This window comes from Leptonychotes weddellii, chromosome X (assembly GCF_054177405.1).
Source record: "Leptonychotes weddellii isolate Sample4059 chromosome X, ASM5417740v2, whole genome shotgun sequence".
NCBI classification, from domain to species: domain Eukaryota; kingdom Metazoa; phylum Chordata; class Mammalia; order Carnivora; family Phocidae; genus Leptonychotes; species Leptonychotes weddellii.
Window position 1 is genome coordinate 37,989,116 of NC_138385.1, and position 11,206 is coordinate 38,000,321.

The following is an 11,206-nucleotide window of genomic DNA, read 5'->3' on the forward strand; positions in this document are numbered from 1 at the left end:
AGCTAACCTGAGCCCGGGAACAAGTTCAGGCAGCTGAAAAGTGGGTGCCACCCTCCCCTGGATTCTGCCATGTCTTCTAGACTCTACTGTCCTCTCTCCTTCATCTTTTTCCTTCTGCTGACAGTGGTTGATGTGTTGGAGTCTTCAAGGTGACCAAACCCCACTGATTTCTATGAGATCACTGTCACACTTATGAAGGTAGGTACCACACAAATGTGCCTCAGTAATTAATATGTTAGTCAAGGTCTTAGTAAAAATAGACCTTTTCCATTTTACTTATAAGTCCTCTGCTGTCCAGAGGATCAGACATGATTCCATTTGGATGGAGAGTGCTGGGTCAACACATGAATATGAGACTTCATTAATAGAGTAAATGATGAATAAAATAAAATGACAGCTTGAACAGTTGGAGCCAGTCATTTATTATCTTAATTATAATAAAGACTATGTTGGTTTTCTATATAGTTTAGTAGTGGAAATTTCAAGAATAACCTTCAGATGGTGACAACATTGGCTTTTTATGCCTCCCATGTTCTTGCCAGAGATGACTTCTGGGCAGGTCTACCCACTAGGGCAACAGGCATATATGAAGTATATAAATTATAGAGATTTTCACCTTCTTAGATCAAAACAGAATAACACTCCCAAAACCTGATCTTGTCCCTACATGAAGGGTTTAAAATATTTTATAAGATTAAAAAAATCCACAAAAATGTTATCAATTACTCCTCTGCAAAGTTGTGCCATTCTTAGCAAGTACAGTTTCTTTATCAACCTTATACTCCTAGTGCCTATTGTAATGTTTGACACATTGTAAATGTTGAATAAATGTTCACTATGCACACTATGACTCTGTGGGGATCCTTGTCCTTGATCCAGTTCTAGCTCTTAACTAAAGAACAGCAAGTAAGTAATTTTATTTCTCTAGAGGCTGACTTGCATTTCCTAAGGAGCCTAGTAGGGTCCGGATGGCATGCCAAATTAAAACATGAATAAAATTTAATTTGATTTTCAAATTAAATGTGTCACATAGACTGCCTGCTTTAGAATTTTCTATCTCTCTTGCTAACAATGTAGACTTTGGCACTCCTTCCTATATTCCATGAATTAAACACACTCTTAACTGGGCCCCAAAACATACATTATTATCACGCTCCTCTGAGAGATTCTGATGTGGACTAACACTGGCGAACCACTGGTAGTGCAGTAGAAATACAATTATATTGAGTATTGACTTAGTCCATTTGGGCTGCAATAACAAAAATACCATAGACTGGGTGGTTTAAATAACAGAAAATTATTTCTCATAGTACTGGACATTGGGAAGTCCAAGATAAGGCCCTGGCGGATTTGGCATCTGGAGAGGGTCCACTTCATGTTTTCAAGTCTCCTTGCTTTCCATATCATGTAAAGAGCAAGGGAGCATGATGGGGCCTCCTTTATAGGGGCACCAATCCCATTTGCAAGGGGCCCACTCTCAGGATCTAATCACTTCCCAAAGGCCCAACTTCTAATTACCATCAAGGTGGGGATTAATTTCAACATATTAATTTGGCAGGGGGACACATTTAGTCTATGGTAAGTACAAATATGCCTAGAAAAAGACTGTAAGGAAATACATCAAAATGTCAGAGATCCTAGCAATGCATATATCACATGACTTAAATTGTCTTATTCTGTGTTAGGATCTATTTTTTTTAAAAAAATCATTCAACAGGGGCGCCTGGGTGGCTCAGTTGTTGAGCGTCTGCCTTCGGCTCAGGTCATGATCCCAGGGTCCTGGGATCGAGCCCCGCATCAGGCTCCCTGCTCGGCGGGAAGCCTGCTTCTCCCTCTCCCATTCCCCCTGCTTGTATTCCCTCTCTTGCTGTGTCTCTCTTTGTCAAATAAATAAATAAAATCTTTAAAAAAAACCATTCAACATTTTTCATATTGGAAAACATCATAAAATACATATGTAGATTTTATGTGATGGTTTTATTTTTTCTCAAAGAAACTGTTTCTGAATCAATGGTGTATGTTGCTGATGCTGCAATCTAATAATCAAGAAAGTTAGGTGTATAAATATATAGAGGAGTGTGCATATACAAATACAAAGAGACATAAAGAAATTCATCACTGGTGATATTTGGAATGGATGTGTAATTGAAGGCAAAATTTTTGTTGTTACGTACTTCAGTGTCAGGTTTTTATATTTTATTTTATTGTACAGTTCCAATCTTATTGCAATTAAAACAATTATGTCATCACATTAATTTGGAATATGCAGAAAATAATGGTAATAATAACAATATTCATAATGCAGAAAAAGCATTTGACAAAGTACCACATCCATTCATGAAGTAACCCTCAACAAATAGGTTTAGAAGGAACATACCTCAACATAAAAAAGGCCATATATGAAAAACCCACAGCTAATATCATCCTCAATGTGCAAAAACTGAGAGCTTTTCCTCTACAGTCAGGAACAAGACAGGGATGTCCACTCTCACCACTGTTCTTCTTAACATAGTACTAGAAGTCCTAGCCACAGTAATCAGACAACAAAAACAAATAAAAGGCATCCAAATCAGCAAGAAAGAAGTAAAACTTCCACTATTTGCAGATGACATGATACTCTATATAGAAAACCCAAAAGACTCCACCAAAAAACTGCTAGAACTGATCAACAGATTCAATAAAGTTGCAGGATATAAAATCAATGTACAGAAATCTGTTGCATTTCTACATACTAATAATGAAGCAGCAGAAAGAGAAATTAAGGGAATCAATCACATTTACAATTGCACCAAAAACAATAAGATACCTAGTAATAAACTTAACCAAAGAGGTGAAAGAACTGTATTCTGAAAACTATAAAACACTGATGAAAGAAATTGAAGAAGACCCAAAGAAATGGAAAGACATTCCATGCTCATGGATTGGAAGAAGGAAGAATAAATATTGTTAAAATATCTATATTATCCAAAGCAATCTACATATTTAACACAATCCCTATCAAAATACCAACAGTGTTTTTTCACAGAGCTAGAACAATCCTAAAATTTGTATGGAACCAAAAAGGATCCCGAATACCCAAAGCAACTTTGAAAGAGAAAAGTGAAGCCGGAGGCATCACAATTCCAGACTTCAAGTTATATCAGAAAGCTGTAGTGATCAAAACAGCATGGTACTGGCACAAAAATAGACACATAGATCAATAGAACAGAACAGAAAACCCAGAAATGAACCCATAACTATATGGTCAATTAATCTTTGACAAAGTAGGAAAGAATATGCAATGGGAAAAAGACAGTCCCATCAACAAATGGTGTTGGGAAAATTGGACAGCTACATGCAAAAGAATGAAACTGAACAAAATAACTTTCCACTTTCTTATGCCATATACAAAAATAAACTGAAAATGGATGAAAGATGTAAATGTGAGACAGGAAACCATCAAAATCCTAGAGGAGAACAAAGGCAGTAACCTCTTTGATATCAGGCATAGCAACTTCTTTCTAGATATGTCTCCTGAGGCAAGGAAAACAAAAGCAAAAATAAACACTGGGACTTCATCAAAATAAGAAGCTTCTGCACAGTGAAGGAAACAATTAACAAAACTAAAAGCCAACCTACAGAATGGGAGATGACATTTGCAAATGATATATCTGATAAAGGCTTAGTATACAAAAGATATAAAGAACTTTTACAACTCAATACTCTAAAAATGAATAATCCAATTAAAAAATGGGCAGAAAAAATGAATAGAAATTTCCCCAAAAAAGACATCCAGGTGGCCCACAGACACATGAAAAGATGCTCAACACCACTTATTATCAGGGAAATGCAAATCAAAGCCACAATGAGATATCACCTCACACTTGTTAGAATGGCTAAAATCAACAACACAAGGAAGAACAGGTGTTGGTGAGGACATGAAGAAAGGGAACACTCTTGTACTGTTGGTGGGAATGCAACTGGTGTAGCTACTGTGGAAAACAGTATGGAGTTTCCTCAGAAAGTTAAAAATAGAACTACTACTAGGTATGTACCCAAAGAATACAAAAATGCTAATTCAAAGGGATACATGCACCCCAATGCATATAGCAGCATTATCTACAATAGCTGAATTATGGAAACAGCCCAAGTGCTACTGACTAATGAATGGATAAAGAAGATGTGGTATATGTATATAATGGAATATTACTCAGCCATAAAAAATAATGACACTGCCATTTGCAAGGACATGGATGGATCTAGAGAGTACAATGCTAAGCAAAGTAAGTCAGTCAGAGAAAGATAAATACCCTACGATTTCACTCATATTTGGAATTTAATAAACAAAACAAATGAGCAAAGGGAAAAAGAGAGAGACAAACCAATCATATGGTATTTGTCAAGAAAGAGACTCTTTTTTTAAAATATTTTATTTATTTATTTGACAGAGAGAGACACAGCAAGAGAGGGAACACAAGCAGGGGGAGTGGGAGAGGGAGAAGCAGGGTTCCTGCTGAGCAGGGAGCCTGATGTGGGGCTCGATCCCAGGACCCTGGGATCATGACCTGAGCCGAAGGCAGATGCTTAATGACTGAGCCACTCAGGCACCACAAGAAAGAGACTCTTAACTATAGAGAACTAACTGATGGTTACCAGAGGGAAGGTGGGCAGGAGGATGGGTGAAATAGGTGATGGGGATTAAAGAGTACACTTATCATGATGAGCAGTGAGTAATGTATAGAATTGTTGATTCACTATATTGTACACCTGAAACTAATGTAACACTGTATGTTAACTATATTGGAATTAAAACTTAATTTAAAAAAGTATATTATGCAAATTGTGTCTATAAAAAAGCTGCTGTTGCTTTTTAAATATCAACCAAGGTAGAATTCAAGGCAATGGGCATTTATAAAGAGGGATATTTAATAAAGAAAAAAGATCAATCCACCAGGATTGTATTATGACACCTAATTTATATGCACCTAAAGACATAAAGCAAAAAATAAAAACCAGAATAAAAAGATGAGTAGAAAAATCCACAATCATAGTGAGAACGAATAACAGAAGTTTCTTGGTAACTAATAGTACAGTCAGAAAAATATCAGTAGGGATATCAAAAATTTACCCATGATAGCCTCAGGATACTTGGTAAGAGTCCATGCATTGGAACCAAATCCACACTCTGCCTCTTACTAGCTGTGTGACCCTCACTATTTTTTATATCATAAACTCCCTTCCCAAACTAATGATAGCTGTAGACTCTCTCCTTAGCACATACATACACCTTGAATAAATGGATTCATCCATCCCTACCCACATATGTGTGTTTAATTTTGAACACACAAGTTTAAGGGGATCCACAAGTTTCCTTTATTAAGCTTTTGTGGTCTAATTTAATCAGTAGGAACCTAGAATAGGAGGGTCAGATAGAAAACAAATAGTAAGATGAGAGAGATAAACACAGATCAATAATTAGAGTGAATATAAACAGACTGAGCACTTCAAATCACACATGATAAAAGTAATAAATCATATGCTGCTTAAAGAGACACAATATAAATTTAAGGACACAGAAAGATTGAAAGTCAAAATGCAGAAAAAATACATACATGCATACCAAAGGAAAGCTGATGTAGCTATGAAAATATCCAACAAAGTAAGACATAAGCCAAGAAATATTACTAGAGATAGAGAGATATATTTTATGATGATAAAATTGTCAATCTAATAGGAAGGTACTAAAATTGTAAATCTGTATGCTTCTACTAACATTGCTTCAAAATATGCAATACAAAAAATATCAGACATAAAAGGAAAAATAGAGAAATCTTAAGTTATTGTGGGAGATGTAAATATATCTCTCTAAATAATTGATAGAATAATTAGAAAAAATCAGCAGAAGTAGTAAAGATTTAAGCAACAAGACTAACAAATTTGACCTAATTTACATATATAGAGCAATACAAACTACAATTGCAGAATATATGTTTTTTTTTCAAGTACAAACAGGACATTTGCTAAAATTAACTTTTTACTCAGTCTTTTAACCAAGTGGCAACAAATTTTAAAATATTAAAATACTTCAGAATATGTTCTCTGATGACAGATAAATTAAGCTAATAATAACAAATGGATAACAACAAAAAATCTCAAAGTGTTTGGAAATTAAGCAATACATTTCTCAATAATTCATGAGTAAAAGCAGAAATTACAATCAAATTTAGCATTATCTTTAATTGAGTGATAATGAAAACACAACACATGGAAACCTGTGGGAGGCAGCTATTTGTGCTTAATAAGAAAGTCTATGCCTTTAAATGCATATATTAGAAAATAAGAAAGACTGAAAAATATCAATCTTAAGTTTGCTTGAAAATAAGTTTTTGGGGAAAACAATATAAATCCACACAATTCTTAAAACAAGAAATAATTAAGAATAGAAATTAATCAATGAAACCAAAGAAACACACAAAAGTTAATTGCATGTAAATACTAATAAAATCAAAACCCTCTAACGAAATTGTTCAAGAAAAAAAGAGAAGACACAATATAAATACCAAGGATAAAAGAAAGGAGAACAGCACATATTCTACAGATTTTAAAAATATAATAAAAGAATAATAAGAACGTCATTCTAATAAATTTAAAAATTTAGATTAAATCCATGAATTTATTAAAAAACACAACTTACTAAAATGGAAAAAAAGAAGAAATAGGAAATCTGACCAGTTCTATATCTATTAATGAATTGAATTGCAATTTAAAAATTGACATAATGCCCACTTTTGTGGTGATAACAAGAAGAGTTATGAAGACCCACTCAACAGTTAAACAAGCAGATCAGATGAAAACTATTTAAAAAACCAACCATTTAATGTCTTTAGGAATTGTCCTAAGGGAAAACAGCATATGAAGAAACATTTATTCAAGAAAAAGCTACCAAAACTTGGTAAAAACAGTAAGGGTTCCTGGCATTTGAACCAGGACCTGCTGCCTCCTTCCTCTTCACCCCCAGCTCATCTTAACAGAAACTATACTCTGAAAAAAAAAAAAAGAAACTATACTCTGGAGACACAGCCAAAATTACAGGGCTTCCTTTCCCCTCAGTTCCCAATCAAGGTTTATAGCTCACTGGGAGGGCAGGTCACCAGCATTTCTTATCCCCTCCAAATTAGAGCTGAAGAAGCTAAATTCTCACTGAATGTGACCAAGAAGTCATGGATTCCCTTCTAGTAACCAGTCACTATCCAAAAGACAAATGCTTTACCCAACAAGGCAGACCAAGAATAAAGGGGTACTAATTGCCCTCATCATGGATTCCTCTTAGAGCAGAAGTTTCATACCAGGAGAAAGAAAGAAAGAAAAGATAGGAAAGGAAGGAAGGGAGGAAGGAAGGAAGGGAGGGAGGGAGGGAGGAAGGAAGGAAGGAAGGAATGAAAGAAAGAAAGAAAGAAAAAAAAAAGAAAAGAAAAGAAAGAAGAAAGAAAGAAAACCAGAGGCTACAGCCCTGCCCAGAGTAGCAGCTCACAGTTTTTGCCCAGGGAGAGAAGTAGCCCATAAAAAAGGAGAGCTTCTATGCTCTCCCAAAAGAGAGGACTCAATTTGAAACACAGTCTGGGGAAGATAAAGCTTAAACTTACACTAGAAAACAATAGCTTCCCTTAAATAAAAGCAACAAGTTACACTGTAGGCCAGCTAGTACACCAGAGAAAATTAGGGGAAGAGTTAGTAAATAAGAGTCTACTGGGGGTCAGAATAAACTTGAAAGACTGGCCTCAAAAACTATCCCTGATTGAATTTAACTGGGTCAGACTTTTGAGCATGTTATGCCCCAGGGCTTTGTTGAAAACAGAGCAATCAGCCTATAATTAGTGGAGCCTAACAGGCCAAGTGTAATGCCAAACGAAGCAAACAGCTTAATACAGAAATCAGAGAAAGAGTCAAAAAGGGTGTTGGCAGAAACCACTGTAATTCCAGGATGCCCGTACATGTACCTGTTTGCACCCTCTGAGGAATGATACCACAATGTTCACACAGTGGGGGAAACAGCTTCACTAACATTACCTAGTCAAGTCACAAAACAAGCAAGCAAACAACAACCAAAACAAAGAGTGTAGAAGGTGGGGAGGGAAATCGGTATTCAAAGATGTTAAAATATATTACCTAAACCATGCAGATTTCAACACAAGTTACAAAATATTCTTTCAAAGAAAAACTGCATTGTAGAGAATTAAATATGACAGGAAGATTGTATTCCTTGAGATTGAACTTAACTCCAACTACTACAGCAGGGGCAGCGGGTGATTTTTATAATCAATACACAGGGAGAAAAAGTCATTGGATTAAAATTACTAAGAGGAACTTGATTAGATATCAAGGGTGGAAGAAGAGGAACTTAACTGAATTTCAAAAGTAGAAGGATTCTTGCTAAACTAGCTTAGCAGGATTCTTGCTAAACCAGGGATGAACAGGATTCTTTTTTTTTTTTTTCAGATTTTATTTATTTATTTGAGACAGAGAGAATGAGAGACAGAGAGCACATGAGAGGGGGGAGGGTCAGAGGGAGAAGCAGGCTCCCTGCCGAACAGGGAGCCTGATGCGGGACTCGATCCAGGGACTCCAGGATCATGACCTGAGCCGAAGGCGGTCGCTTAACCAACTGAGCCACCCAGGCGCCCCAGGATTCTTTGCTAAAACTAATCTTGACAGTCCAAGGACAGGGCTTAATCAAGGAACAGGGCTTGGGGTGCCTGGGTGGCTCAGGTGGTTAAGCATCCGACTCTTGATTTTGGCTCAGTCCATGATCTCAGGGTCATGAGATTGAGCCCTGCATTGGGCTCCACACTCAGCAGGGAGTCTGCCTGAGATTCTCGCTCTCCCTCTGCTCCTCCTTCCCTCTTTTCCTCTAGAATAAATAAACAAATCTTAAAAAAAAAAAAAAAAGAAGAAGAAGAGGACTCAAAAGAGCCTGATTTACTTTGGTCAAGAAAAAAGTTCTTGTCGGGGCACCTGGGTGGCTCAGTTGGTTAAACATCTGCCCTCCACTCAGGTCATGATCTCAGGGTCCTGGGATTGAGCCCCATGTTGGGTTCCTTGCTCAGTGGGGAGCCTGCTTCTCTCTCCCTCTGCCCCATCCCCCTCCCCGGTTTGTACTTGTGCACTCTCTCTCTCTCACAAATAAATAAATAAAATCTTAATAATAAAAGAAAAAAGTCCTTGTCAATGCAAAGAAAGAGGAATATGAGACCCATACCGAGGAAAGAGAAGGCAACACAAATTGTGTTGTGAGAAGGACCAGATGTCAGACTGAACATACAAAGATTTCAAAGTACCCATTATATATATCTTCAAAGAACTAACAAACCATGCTTAAAGAAATAATGGAAGATATGAAGACAATGTTTTATCAAATAAAGAATATCAACAAGGATTTAAAAAAATAAAAAAACAAAATGTAAACTCTGGATTTGAGGAGTATAATAATGAAAATTCACTAAAGGTACTCAATAGATTTCAACTGGTAGAAGAAAATATAAGTGAAGTTGAAGAATGATATTATGCAATCTGAATAACAAGGATAAAACAGAATAAAGACAAATGATCAGAGACTCAAAAGATGTGAGACACCTTTAAGCACACCAACATATGTGCAATGGGAATACCCGAAAAAGAGGAAAGAGAAAAGAGTAGAAAAAGTATTCAAAGAAATAATGGCTGTGGGTGCCTGGCTGGCTCAGTCAGTAGAGCACGCAATTCTTGATTTCAGGATCTTGAGTTCAAGCCCAATGTTGGGCATAAACCTTACTTAAAAAAAAAAAAAAAGAATGGCTGAAAACTTCCCAATTTGCTGAAACAAAAAACAAACAAAATCCTAGAAAAAGAAGAGCAAATTAAACTGAAAGCAACCTGAAGGAAGAATATTATAAGGATTACAGAAAAAATTAGTGAAATACAGAAGAGAAAATTAACAATACCAGAAATTGGTTCTTTGAGGAATGAAATTGACAAATCTTAGCTAGACTGAAAAAAGAGAAAATACAAATTACTACAACCAAGAATAAAAGAGGGGACAATGCTATCAACTTTACTGTAATAAACTGAGTTATAAGGGAATATTATGAACAACTGAATGCCAACAAAGTCAATAACTTAGATTAAATGGACACATCCATATAAAAGACACAAACTACTGAAACTGACTCAAGATGAACTAGAAATAATGGCCAAAACTACTAAACTTGATGAAAAACATTAAATCTACACATTAAAGAACCTCAACAACTCCAAGCAGGATAGACCAAAAGAAATCTACACCAAGACATATAACTGAACTGTTGAAAGAAAAAGACTCTTGAAGGCAATAAGAAGAGCAACTTCTCACAAGTTAAGATACTCAGTAAGATTATCATCCAATTTCTCACTAGAAATCATGGAGATCAGAAGGCAGTGCAATGACATATTTAAAGTGCTGAAATGAAAAAGAAATTGTAAACCATAAGTTCTATATCTGGTACAACTGTCCTTTTAAAATGAGGGAGAAATTAAGACAAATTCTCAGAAAAACAAAAACTAAGGGAGTTTGTTACCAAGAAAACTGCCCCACAAGAAAGCCTAAAAGGTGTTCATCAAATGAAAGGACATCAGATAGTAACTCAGTCATATAAGAAATAAAGATATCTGGGGGGCCGGAGTAAGATGGCGGAGGAGTAGGAGACCTGGATTTCGTCTCCTCTCAGGAATTCAGCTGGATAGGGATCAAACCATTCTGAACACCTACAAACTCAACAGGAGATCGAAGAAAAGAAGAGCAACAAGTCTCTCATCGGAAAAGCGACCACTTTCTGGAAGGTAGGACGTGTGGAGAAGTGAATCCGAGGCGATATTCGGGAGGATAGACGGCGGGGGAGGGGCCTCCGTCCCCTGCTTCTGGCAAGTGATAGAGCCGCGGAGCACAAAATCAGAACTTTTAAAAGTCTGCTCCGCCGAGGGACATCACTCTGGTGGCTAACCGGGCGGTGGAACCCTCCGGGACAGTGTGGTCTCAGGACCCTCGGGGTCACAGAAAGACCAGGGGTGCCTGAGTGCGGCAGAGCTCCCAGATATCAGAACAGGGAAGCCGGCTGCAGAGGCGGAGCCCAGGCGCAGGCTCTCAGCTCGGGGTTGCCATAAACCGGGATCCGTGCACAGTCGGGCCACTGCTCCTCCAGCAGGGACCCAACAAGCG